Consider the following 13,505-nt stretch of genomic DNA (forward strand, 5'->3'; position numbering starts at 1 on the left):
TTTCCCCCCACAGTGATGTGTATATGGCTGGGGGCACCAGTGGGGAGGGGCTTTGCATGGGATTAAACACATCGAAGATTTTATTCAGGGGACCACCCTTGTGAGAGTAAACAGAGAAGGAACAGGAAAAGGCTGGGGGAACCATCAGACTGCTGGGCAGACCTGACACTGGGAAGGGAGGGAGGGAGAGGGAAGCTTGGGCGCAAGCATCCCCACGCCCACAGTCTGAGGAAGATGTGGCAAAGCTTCCGTCACAGTCCCAGGTCTCCCAGGAGCAGGCCCCCTTCGTATCTGCCTGGGCATAGACATTGGAGAGGACTGGCCTGGTGCCTGGGAGATGTGGCCTTGGCTCAGATCAGGGATGGATTTCGGAGGCAGCAGCTGGGCATCTTGGCCATTGGCCCCTCACGGCTGCCACAGACACTTCTGGAGGTCTCTTTGCTGCTGCCTTTAGACTGGGCTTTGAAATGGGGAGATAAAGTCTGTTCAGCGGGGCTTAAAATCCAAGGATCAGATCCAAGTCCGTCCGCAGCTTGTTTTCAGCTTGAGGATTCAGCTGTCCTTCTTGGAAGAGTACGATGGGCCTGAGGTTCTATCCTAGCTCTGCATTGGTGGTTATACATTCTCAGTTTCCTCATCTCTATAATGGGGATAATAGAATGCCTAACTCCTAGCGTTTTCTGGAGCATATGCTGTTCATAGGAATGCATAGCACAAAAACCTGGCACAAAAGTGCTCCCTGACCGCTGTCAGCCCCTCTCCCTTCACTCCCTCTTCCTGCTTCAGGCACCCAACACTCACAGAACAAAGGGTCAGGAAAAAGCTAGCTTTGTCCCTCTGTGGAATCTTCTAGTTGGAGAAGTCCCCTCGTCTGTGTAGTTATTGTGTGTTTTGGACAGCTGGGGAACTGACCATGGTCAATATTGAGTTTGGCTGTTTTCCTTCCACACCTCAGCACAGGCCTAGGCTATCAGTGTTAAACTCAGGAAAAGGCACATTCATTTGAGCCAAACGAAATTAACCAGACCAGTCGGTGGCTGGGAAGTCACGTGCTGCTTTCCCAAACCAAATAGAAATTATTTTTAGATTATTCACTGTTTGGTATTATCCATGCCACAGCTCCCTCCTATTAAGGCACATCAGAGAAAATTGGCGTCAGCCAATTAATGGATAGTTTGCAAGCCATTTGTCAGTCTTGGGCCTCTGTTCTCATTTGTGCGAAGAGTGGTTGAAACTGACCAGCGGTTCTTAATCCTAATAGCACATGGAAATCACCTGGGGGGGTCTTAAAATTCTTGAATCCTAGGCCATGCTCTGGCCCAATTACGTCAGAATCTCTAGGGTGGAATCCAGGCATCAGTAGCCCCCCAGGTGATCCAGTGTGCAGTGCAGCTTGAGAACCAGTGGAAGAGGGTTTCAGAACTTCCTTCATCTCTAGTTCCACGGATATGACCTTGAAGAGGTACAGTCTGCTTCTAATTTAATTCATAAAATAGGAACTCTGAGTGAATATGCCAGAAGTTTTATAATTTCATATTTTTAAATTCTCTGCTCACCATTACCTTCCTCTTTGGCATCTTGGTCTGTCCATGTTTAAATTCATAATTTTACTTTTTCCTTTGTAAATTTTTTTTTTAATTTTTTTTAAAGATTTTATTTATTTATTTGACAGAGAGAGATCACAAGTAGGCAGAGAGGCAGGCAGAGAGAGAGAGAGGAGGAAGCAGGCTCCCTGCTGAGAGAGAGAGCCCGATGCGGGACTTGATCCCAGGACCCTGAGATCATGACCTGAGCCGAAGGCAGTGGCTTAACCCACTGAGCCACCCAGGCGCCCCATTTCCTTTGTAAATTTTTGTTTACTTCATGCGTCTATTGTAATGTCTTATTTTCACCTATTAGCATGTTTGTGGCAGGTATATATTTCACAGAATTGGTTAACTTTTATTACTCTATAATAGAAATCAGCTGCTGAGCTCGACTTTTTTTTTTTTTTAAGATTTAATTTATTTGTCAGGGAGAGAGGGCGCGCACGCACACAAGCAGAGGGAGCAGCAGGCAGAGGGCCCTAGGATCATGATGTGAACTGAAGGCAGAAGCTTACCCGACTGAGCCACCTAGGTGCCTCTATGAATTTATTTTTAAAGATTTTATTTATTTGAGAGCAAGAGAGAGAGTGAGCACAAGCAGCGGGGAGGAGTAGAGGGAAAGGGAAAAACAGGCTCTCCGCTGAGCAGAGAGCCCAACGTGGGACTCGATCCCAGGACTCCAGGATTATGACCTCAGCAGTAATAATATGTGGACCATGTGCAACTGAGGCTACTCCTCAAATTTCTGGCAACACAGTACTCAACAGAACAGGAGATAGTTTTCATAGGACCAGCAGACAAAAGGACACACGAGAGACTTTGGCATAGGGGTGTTTGAAAATGGCTTCTCACTAGCTCTTTTAATTAATACAATTTGATTCTTCTTTAAACCATTGCATAGCAAATACTTTACATTCATTATTTTTAAAAGCCATATTCCATTCCAAATAAAAATAGACCACTGGCTGGCCAGAGAGAGAAAGAGGTGACCAAAAAAACCACAATGGTATATATGGCCAATGTCAGAGAAATTGCTGCTTCTGTTCTCTTCTATGATTTTTATGGTTTCAGGTCTCTAATCCATTTTGAGTTTGTTTTGTGTAGGTATGGTATAAGAGAGTGGTCCCATTTCATTCTTCTGCATGTTGTTGTCCAGTTTTTCTAGAACCATTTGTTGAAGAGATTATCTTCCCCCATTGTATATTCTTGCCTTCTTTGTCATAGATTAATTTGAACATACAGTCTTGGGTCCATCTCTCGGTTCTCTGTCTATTCCATTGATCTATGTGTCTGTTTTTGTACCAGTGCCATACATTTTTGATTACTGCAGCTTTGTAGTATGTCTTGAAATCTGGAATTGTTCTACCTCCAGTTTTGTTCTTCTTTCTCAAGCCAAAACGCTTTGGTTTTTTGGGGGTCTTTTGTGGTTCCATACAAATTTTAGTTTTGTTCTTTAAAAAATCCTGTTGGTATTTTGATAAGGTTTGCATTGAATCTGTAGATTGCCTTGAGTAGTATGGACCTTTTAACAATATTAATTCTTCCAAACCATGAGTATGGAATACCTTTCCATTTGTTTATATCATCTTCAATTTCTTTTATCAGTGTTTTATAGTTTTCAGAGTCTAGGTCTTTCCCCTCTTTGGTTAAGTTTATTCGTTTTGATGCAATAGTAAATGGAGTTGTTTTCATAATTTTCTGTTGCATCATTATAGAAATGCTGCCAGTTTCTGGGAACATATTATTTTCTTTTTCCTTTTTCTCTCAGTATGTGTATAATTGCACACTGGGACTAACAAGTTTGAGCTATTTGAATATAAACCATTACAGCTTTCTTTGACAGTGTGACTCAACTTAGGCAAATAGGGTTGAAGATGATCCAGAGAAAAGTAGAAAAAATTGGCTATTTATGGAGCCAACTACTAATAGAAATGGAAATGCTTGTAGCACATGTTCTTTCCAGGAATCTCCCAGACTGACTGAAATAGGGCAAGAATAAAAATGGAAAATTATTTTAGAAGGTCATTTGCATATTGGATGCTGCCACTTATTGGTTGCCTTGAGTATGTAGAGTTTTTAATTCAAGAACTGTTCAGTTTTGGGCGCCTGGGTGGCTTGGTGGGTTGGGCCGCTGCCTTCGGCTCGGGTCATGATCTCAGGGTCCTGGGATCAAGGCCCACGTCGGGCTCTCTGCTCAGCAGGGAGCCTGCTTCCCTCTCTCTCTCTCTGCCTGCCTCTCCATCTACTTGTGATTTCTCTCTGTCAAATAAATAAATAAAATATTAAAAAAAAAAAGAACTGTTCAGTTTTAAAAATGGACTTCAAACTGAGATGTAAGGGGGGAATTGTAAAAGAAATTTGGGCCAAAAAAAAAGTCATGAGATGTATTTTTAAATTGTCTTCAATTCAAAATATATCTTTGAATTTGCAAACCACAGACCTCTTCCAGAGAATTCTGCATTGATAAAGTGAAATAAAATTACAAACTGGAATGTGAAAATATGGTTAGATATGTTTTTAGGGTAGATGTTCTATTTAAAGGGAGGGGAGGAACATGGAGAAGACGAGACAAGAAGAACACTGCTACAAATTAGAATTCTCTAGGGAACTTATAAATTTGTCCAAAATTCCCTGCTGAAATGGTCATCTGGATAATTACACCCCAATAATTCGATCACTGTGAATACACTCATTTTGCTGACTGAACCCTTAGACCAGTGCTTCTTAAAGTGTGGTCCATGGACCAACAGCCACAGGACCTTGAGATATAAGAAGTGCAAATCCCACTCAACTTCTAAGACATTCTGAGTTCGACACAGAAATCTGTGTTTTGACAAATCCTCTGGGTGATCTGGTTACTAAAGTTAGACCTGTTTACTACAGATTCCTAAGTTTTACATTTTAGGCATCCAAGAGAGGAAATTTGGCCCATTTTTCTCCTGCCTAGGTGTGTGTGAACTTCTAGCCTCCAAATGTGTGAGAAAATTAGTTTGTTGCTGAAGCTCTCCAGTCTGTGGTCGTATGTTACCACAGCCCTGGCAAACAAATACACCAGGTTCATATGTTTTCCAGGCAGCATGTGGAGAATCACAGAGGGTAAACGAGAGAAGATCAGCATCGTCCTCTCTGAAGACTGTTTCTAGGGGTTGGTGGCATTTATTTCCCAAAGCCAGACGTGGGCGGAGCGCGGTATTCAGATACCACGTGGCACGCCTGACATGGGTGGGGTCTAGTATATCATGAGAGAGCCTTCGGGAGGCAGATGGGAGCCAAGGCACGAAGCCACCGATCAGAGAGGGCTCTCTGGAACCTCACATTTAAAGGTCAGACTATGTGCTAGCTGCTTTACATGTGTTATTTCATTCAAAGCTAACTCCCCCGCAGCTGCGCAAACTCACGGTTCCCTTGGCAAGAAACAAGTCTGTTCCGAGACATGACAAAGGGCATCTTGATCCAGTCAGAATTACTGTTCAGGTTTCTGATCCACTGCAGTGCAGTTTATCTATCTTGTGCGCACAATGCAAACCAACTCGTTAACTTGTTCAGCACTTTGAAGACCAGCTGTGTATCTGAGTTGACACTTAGGGGGATAAAGGGATGAAGCAGTCATGAGCCTTGTGCTCAAGTAGTTAGTAATTCACTCACATAAAATATAGCAAAGTAACATGTTACAAGGCTGAATACATAGACCAGAGCTACACTTACGTCTGCATATATACTTACACGTGAAGTGTTCTTATTTCTGAAGAGTTTAGATTGCACCTGTTAGATGAAGCATGAGAGACTGTGGACTCTGAGAAACAAACTGAGGGTTTTGGACTGGAGTGGGGTGGACGGACGGGTGACCCCGGTGGTGGGGATTAAGAGGGCACCTATTGCATGGAGCACCAGGTGTGGTGCATAAACAATGAATCTCGGAACACTAAAAAAATAAAACAAAGTAAAATAAAGTATCACCAATACTCCAGAAACCCCTTCATACCCCTTTCAAGCCTTATTCCTCCCACAAGGGTAATCACTGTCCTGCTTCTATCAGCATGGCTTAGTTTTGCCATTTTAATACTTTATATAAATAAAAGGGTACATTATACACTAAAAAAAAAAAAAAAAAAAAAAAAAAAAAAAAAAAAAAAAATTTTTCCTGTTATGTGGCGAGGCATTATATAAAGCATTTTAGAAGTGGTATATCAAATCCATACTGTTGAAGAGGAGACCTCTCTCCCTACACTTCCACCCTGGGCCACTGTCTTGTAAGTTTATGTCCCCATGCCCTCCAGAAGGAAAGAAGTTATCAGTCTGATTAGTCAGAACCAAGGACATGAATTGGGCCATTTTGCCCATGAGCAGGGTCCCTCTAAAAGATCAGCTTTGTGGCAGATCCGCCAGTCTTTTTCCCCCTGACACGGGGTCAGAGGCTTCCTAGGAGCTGCTTGTCTAGCTCTGGTATCTGTCCCATCTTCCTTACCCTATTTCTGCAGGGTAGGCAGCAGAAACCCAAAGAAGGCTGGTCATCTTCATTCTTTTGGGGAAAAGAAACAGGCAATCTTCTGTGGCTTGCAGGCCAACATCTTCCAACTCAGTCTTTGCAAGACTCTGCCTTGGTTGGTTACCACAATTAATTAAATGTTCCTGGGGCTCTTAGGTGGCTCAGTTGGTTGAGCTTCCAGCTCTTGAGCTCAGCTCAGGACTTGATCTCAGGGCCACAAGTTCAAGCCCAACAGTGGGATCCATGCTGCATGTGACACCTACTTAAAAAAATAAAAATAGTGTTCCTGATTCCCACTTGGCTGCTATCAGGCTTTCATGGAGGCCCCTAATCAGGAGTCCTGAAGGGAAAGAGATGAGTCCTGAGATCTGGCTATTCCTAGTCCAAGGAAACTCAAGGTTGATCGCTTAAACTTCATGGAGAGAACATCAGGGAATGTTCTCTCTCTTGAACTCCTGAAGAGTTTCCCCATAGTGAGTGGCAGTGCCATGGTTTGAACCAGCTACCGTCTGACTTTAAACAATAGCTCTTGCCACCATGCGCACTGCTAAGAATGAAAAAGAACGCAGTAGGCAATCTCCCTAGCTGGGGGAGTCCTGGTGCGGGGACACATTCCTCCTGGCAAGCTCTTCGTGGAAAGGAAACATTTGAACTTGGGAGAACTGGGAGCATTTGGACATGAAGGAGTGGGAGCATGGCCTTCCAGGAGGAAAGAAGCACAGGTATTCTGGAATAAGCTGTCAGGCCAGGGAGAACACAAGGCAAACTGTCCCTGCCAGCAATTCCCAGCATGAGCAGGAGCTGGAATGCTCCTGTAAAATATTTCCCAGTCACGTCACTGTCCATTCGTTCACATCTGGAAGTGATCTTCTGCTATTCCAGGCTGCCAGAACCTGCCTGTGTCTACCACCTAGGCTCAGCTTGTTCTTTTTCTTCCCTCTGAGGACTCTGGCCCATGATGGTCCATGTTCATGCTCACTCTGAGCCCTGGGCTGGAGCAGTTGCCCTCGCCTGCTTCTTCCATCCCTGAAGTGTTTGGACGGGGTGCTAACTAGTGCGGTGTGAAGAACCCAAGCTTTGGGGTATGTGGCCAACTTTATGCTTTAGCTCTATGGCCTTGGGCAGGTGACCTAACTGCCCAATCAGCCCCTGTTTCTTTATGGAACACAGCGATAGTAGCACCCACCTCATGGGGTTGCTGTGAGGCTTCACAAAAATAACACATGTACTAGTATAATATATGCTTAGTGAACAGGGGCTCAAATTGGTATTTCCATTCCTTACGGTCAGAATTACCTCCAACTCTTTCATGAATCCCTCCTAAGAACTAATTTCAAGACTCTTCGTTCATCTCTTTACCTTTTTCCACCCTTCATGGAAGCCCTCTTGATTGATTTTATCTTTCCATTATTCTCCCTTACATTGAGTACCCCTGGACTTCTATCCTATATGTTTCTTGTCTGTCTTGAAACTCCCACGAGACTGTAGGTCCCTGAGGGCAAGAAATTTTACATGTGATTTGCACTGAGTCCCCAACTCCTGGATCTTTGCCTGGGGCACAGTAGGAACTGAGTAAATATTTGTTGAATGAATGAATGAATGCTTTGAACTTCCACTCATCTTCCTGAATCCTTCTTTTTCTGTTTCCATCTTCTCCAGTTTAGCCTTGTGCCTCTGCTTCCAGAGGACACAGGACGTTTTGTGAAAACGGTGCAGTTATGTTCAGTAACTCTGCGTGTCAGGAAACAGGTAATCATGTAATCCATAACCAGGTGGAAAATTTTTCTCTCTAGTGCTTAAAAAAAAGTCACCTCTTCTTATCCTAGATTGTATAGGTAAACATTTGGCCTTGCAGACAAATCTTCCTTTGTGGCTATTTTTAAAGCACTTTAAGACTTCAAGAAGTGGGTTACATACAGAACTTACTGTGGCCCCTAGTTTGTGCTTGTTCCACTATAGCCTTCAGGACAGAGACTCTCCTGGTTACAGGAACATGGACCCCAAAGAAGCATGTGTATACTCTATTCTTCTCTCTGCCATAGCTTATTGTTTCCTAAGAGTCTGTGATTCTAAAACACTCTTCAGTAGCTTCCAAATATTATTCATCTTGGCCAAGATCTCCCTTCCCAGAATGCGATTGGAAGATGTGTCATTATACGTGACACGGGCAGTGCCCTTTCCCACCCTTTACTTCAGAGTCTGGATCATAATGGGCCTATCAGTGTGTTAGGAATGGTCCTGTTCTAGGACCTTGCCATACAACACAGCCATGTGCCCTTGACCTCTCTCTCTGGCTGTACAGACACCAAAACATTTGAAAATGCTGCTTCGTCAGGGCACCTGGGTGGCTCAGTCTGTTAAGCACCCAACTCATGGTTTTGGCTCAGGTCATGAACTCAGGATCGTGAGATTGGGCCCTGCGTTGGCTCTGTGCTAAGATTCTCGCTCCTTCTGCCCCTCCCCCCAACTTGGCCCACGTGCACATGCACTCTCTCTCTCAAAAAAGAAAAAGAAATAATACTTTGTCTTTACCGTGGACCAAATCAAATTGTGAGGTGGCCCTTCCTCTGTACTCCATCCAATCTTGGAATACAAGAGTTACCATTGTCTCTAGGTGAGATTGTTGTAGAGGTGATGTGATGGGGCGGTGCGGTTGAAGTAAGGGGGAGGCAGTGGGGTTGAGGTGGTAATGTTCTTCCAATAAATACATAAAAATAGAATTTTGCAATGAATACATGGTAAATACAAATAGCAATCAACTAGGAATATGCATTTGGACTGGCTAGAAGAGAATATCAACTAAGTTTTTTGGAATTCACTCTAGCAGAAATTTGGGGCAAACTCAACCCACCTTCAAGAATGGGGCTGTTGTTATGATCTTGGTGGCTTAACAATTATTTTGAAGGGACACCTGGGTGACTTAGTTGGTTAAGTGTCTGCCTTTGGCCCAAGTCATGATTTGTGATCCTGGGGATCGGCCCCACATTGGGCTCCTTGCTCAACAAGGAGCCTGCTTCCCCCTCTCTCACTGCAGCTCCCCATGCTGGTACTTTCGCAGTCTCGCTTTTTCTCATATACATACATAAAAAAAAAATCTTTTAAAAAAATAATTATTTTGAGTTCATATATTTCTATGATTCTTGAAATAAACAACATCAGGACACTCATTTTGCTTGGGAGTCAGGATGTTTTCCCTTCTTACAAGTTCATTTCAAGAGTCATTGCTCCTCGGTTATCGTAAGCCAGTTGGGGATCTCCTCTGAAGTGTCCAGCCCTCTCTCACTTCCTGCCATAAAAACTTTCCTGTCTCCCTACCAAGAATGTGGGTCTTGCCTCTTCAGAGCTGAATGATTCTTGAACTCCCACCATTCTGAGGTCCAGTTTCAGGTAAAGAAGTTTGACTGACATTCCCTTTTAGAGCAAGTCCATACCTGGCAGCACTGATGGCATCTGGCTATGTGTACCAAGATGAGGGCCCAGGTCCAGTCTTGCCAGTCATCACTCCACCTGCCAATGACCTGATATTTGCTGCTATCCCCAGAGCCTCACATAAGCCTGTTTCCTTAAATGGGAATTATAAATATAGTTACACTTCTTCCATCATGAAAAATCAAGGGGGGAAAATGATAAAAGGATTTTATAAAAATATCTAACCCAACATAGTAATTATTTGTTTAGCACATCAGTAACGTGCTTGCTGTATAAAACATAGATAAAAAGGGGAAACCAAATAATAGGAATTAAATAAAAATGGGGTTGAGAGTCAAATACATTTTTGAGGCAAAAACGAAGTTAGTGGGTTTATTTACCACAGAACTTCCCACTGGCTTTAGTATATACTATAAATTCCCAAGAAGAACATAAAATAGACAGTGTTTCTCAATTTATGTGAAGTATTCTGTTTTTTAAAAATTGAGTGTCTCTTAAAATGTATGCACAGTTTGGGAAACACTGAATTGGGTAAGATTATTGTTGCCATTATCGTGATTGCATCCAGGTAGTTCCAGGCCAGCTCAGTGCAAATCTCTTACCTGAAAGTGAGCATGACCAAGCTCATCGCCATGGAGATGGAACCACAGGCTCAAGGCCTGGGTGCGTCTAATTGGTCTCATTAGACTTCCTGCTAGTTCTTCTGGTTCTCTGGGGGGTCTTTCCATTGCATCCCGAGCTCCATGGGTTCTGGCTCTGATTTCAGCTTGAGTTGCCAGGAACCAGGGAGCTTGTGAGGAGGGACTTACCCTGGGCTTCTTAGTTGCCCAGTCTTATCTCTCTCCTGCTGATGTAGCCACCAGTGGGAGATGGCCAGGGCCTCAACCTAACCAAATCATCCTTAATTCCAGGCCAGAATATGCTCAGAGCTCTGTTCTTTGGCAGGACCAGTCAAAATGGTCTGTTTGTGCCTCTCAGCACATTGGCAGGGACTTGCTGGACCTTATGCATGCAAAAAAGTCGCCTTGTTTCCCCCTTTCTTTACCCCAAGAATTTGATTTTGTTAAGAAAATCATTTTTTGAATGACAGATTAAGGTATGTCCATTGTAAAAACTTCCAATAAGACAAGTACATATAAGATCAAAAAGGAAATTTCCCTCCTTCTTAGCCATATTCTTCCATCCCCATGTGTGCAGTGTACGCTCTTCTAGATCTTTCTCTCTGCACATATAAATAGTTGGTAAACAGAATTGCTTGTTCAGATGTTTGGTCAGATGCACTGCATCTTTCTAATTTTACTCAGTGATTCTCTGTGGAGAGCCTTCCATGTCTAGGCATAAATGTGAACTATCTTTGCCTTATTTTTTCTTCAGTCAAGTTTATTGAGGGGATAATTCACATAAAACTCACCCTTTGTAAGAATACAGTTTGATGAGTTTTGACAAAGTAGACAAAAAAACCACTCCAATAAAGGTAAAGAACATTTCCATCACCACCAGAAGTTCCCCTTCTAGCTGGCTCTCATGACCATAACTGCTGGTTACCACTGAGCTGTTCTCCATCCCAATAAGTTTTGCCTTTTCCAGAATGCCTTATAAATGAAGTTATGCATTCTGTAGCCTTTCGTGTTGGCTTTAGCAAAATGCATTTGAGATTCATCCATGATAATTGTTCCAGTAGTGTTGTTACATTTTATTGCCATGTGGTATTGCATTGTACACAAGTGGTTATACCAGCTGATGGCCATTTGGGTTGTTTCTAGTTTCTTGTTATTACAAACAAAATAGTTAGGAACATTCACGTACAAGTCTCTTTTGGTGGATATGGATTCATTTCTCTTGTATAAATACCAAAGAGCAGTATTGTTGTGTGGTGTGATAAGTGTATATTTAACTTTACAAGAAACTGCCAAACTGTTTTCCAAAGTGGTTGTACCATTCTGCATATTCCCACTAGCAGTGTGAGAGAGCTCCAGGAGCTCCACATCCTCACCAACACTTGGAATTGGTCTTTTTAAACTGAGCCATTCTAGTAATACATAGCAATGTTTCATTAAGGTTTTAATTTAGATTTCCCTAATGACTAATGATGTTGAGTATTTTTTCACATGCTCGTTTTGCCATTCGTATACCTCCTTTGGTAAAGTACTGGTGTTTTGCCCTTTTCTTTTAATTGGGCTATTTGTTTCATTATTATTGAGTTGTAAAAGTTCTTTATAAATTCTGATTACACATCCTTTATCACATACATGTATTGCGAATCTATTCTCTTAGTCTTTGGTTTGTCTTTTCAACTTAACATTGTTTTTCAAAAAGCAGAAGTTTAAGCATTTTTATGAAGTCCAGTTTAACACTCTTAAATGATTGCTGCCTTTTTGTCCTACTTAAAAAAGTTTTTTCATAGAGAGTCAAATGATGATTATCAGGGGTTAGGGAAGGTGGGGAAAGTGGAGGATTGGTCAAAGGGTAGTGGATTGGTCAAAGGATACAGAGTTTCAGTTATATAGGATGAATAATAATGGACAGCACAGTGGCTATTGTTAATAATAATGTTTTGTACAGTTGAAATTTTCTAATAGACTAGTTTTTAAGCATTTCACTAGGAAAAAGGTAACCATAGGAGTTGACAGATATGTTAATTAGCTTGACTGTAGTAGTCATTTCATGAAATACATGTGTATCAGAACATCATGATATATACTTTAAATATATACCATTTTTATTTAAGAAAAAAATGTAATTTAAAAGGAGAAATCTTTGCCTAACCCACGGTCACTAAGATTTTGTCATGTTTTCTTTTAGAAGTTTAACTAGTTTTCACTCTGACATTTAGGTCTATGATCTATTTTGAGCTAATTTTCACTTATGAGGCAAAGTAAGAGTTAAGATTATTTTTTGTTTTGCATATAAAGGACTCAATTTTTCCAGCATCGTTTGTTGCAAAGACTACTTTATCCTTTGTAATGACTGTATAATGTTACACTGAAGAGAGGTCCCATGATTTATTCAATAATCTTATGTTCACAGAAAGTCAGGCTATTTCAGATCTGAAGCTATAATGAACATTCTTGCACCTCAACCACTGGGCAGTTGAACGAGTATTTCTGTGGACTTTCTGGGTCAAATGACACGTGTAAGTTGTGTGTTGATGCTATCATCGGATTGTGCACCAGTATACGTACACTCTTACCTCCATGGCCTGTGAGAGAAAGCTCAAGTTTTGATTGGTTTTATTGTTGTAAGCCTTTCACATATCTCAAATAATTTCCTTCTGGATAATCTAATAGCCTGTGTTATTAGATTCGGAAAGATTGAGAGCCCTTCAGGAGAGTTTGAAGAAAGATGATAACTTCTTAGTCAGGGTAACCCTGTAAGAAAAAGGCTCATAAAATAGATAATCCATGGGAAATGGAAATTTACAAAGCTGTTTCATAAGTATTGGGGCTTATCAGTACCTGTGTTCTGCAACCTCCCAGAAGGGCAGAGGGGACTCACACCCCAGTGGCCTAAATGTATACATGAAGCCTCTCCTGGCAGGCCCTAACTCTTCGTGGCTGTCTGTCCACACTCCCTTTCACTTTCTCTCCATCCTCGCCAAAACCTTGTCTTGTACCAGACCCAGATCAGCCAGCTGTATTGCAAAGGCACAAAGAGGGGGCTGGGAAATGCAATTGGTTCAGTGTGCCTGGAGCATAAGATCATGCCAGTTTTTCTACTTTTCTTTTAATCCTATGGTGCTGTGTTTTTATTGAATTAACTGACATTGTTGAGGTGACAAGGACCGTCCTGGGGTACACAGAGCTATGGGACAGTGTTCCATATTCAGGGACATTAATACAAGTTAAATAGCAATGCAAGGTAGTTTAGAATAGTTCAAAAATCATAGCAGAGGGTGTCACAGGCCGGATATATTGATCTACCTTGTGCCGACTACACAGTCAATGGTGAGATCCAGGTATTAAGAGAAGGAAAAAATGAATTTGGTTTCACGAGAGGAATCTGAG

Source organism: Mustela lutreola, chromosome 2, assembly GCF_030435805.1.
Source record: "Mustela lutreola isolate mMusLut2 chromosome 2, mMusLut2.pri, whole genome shotgun sequence".
In the NCBI taxonomy this organism is placed as follows: Eukaryota; Metazoa; Chordata; class Mammalia; order Carnivora; family Mustelidae; genus Mustela; species Mustela lutreola.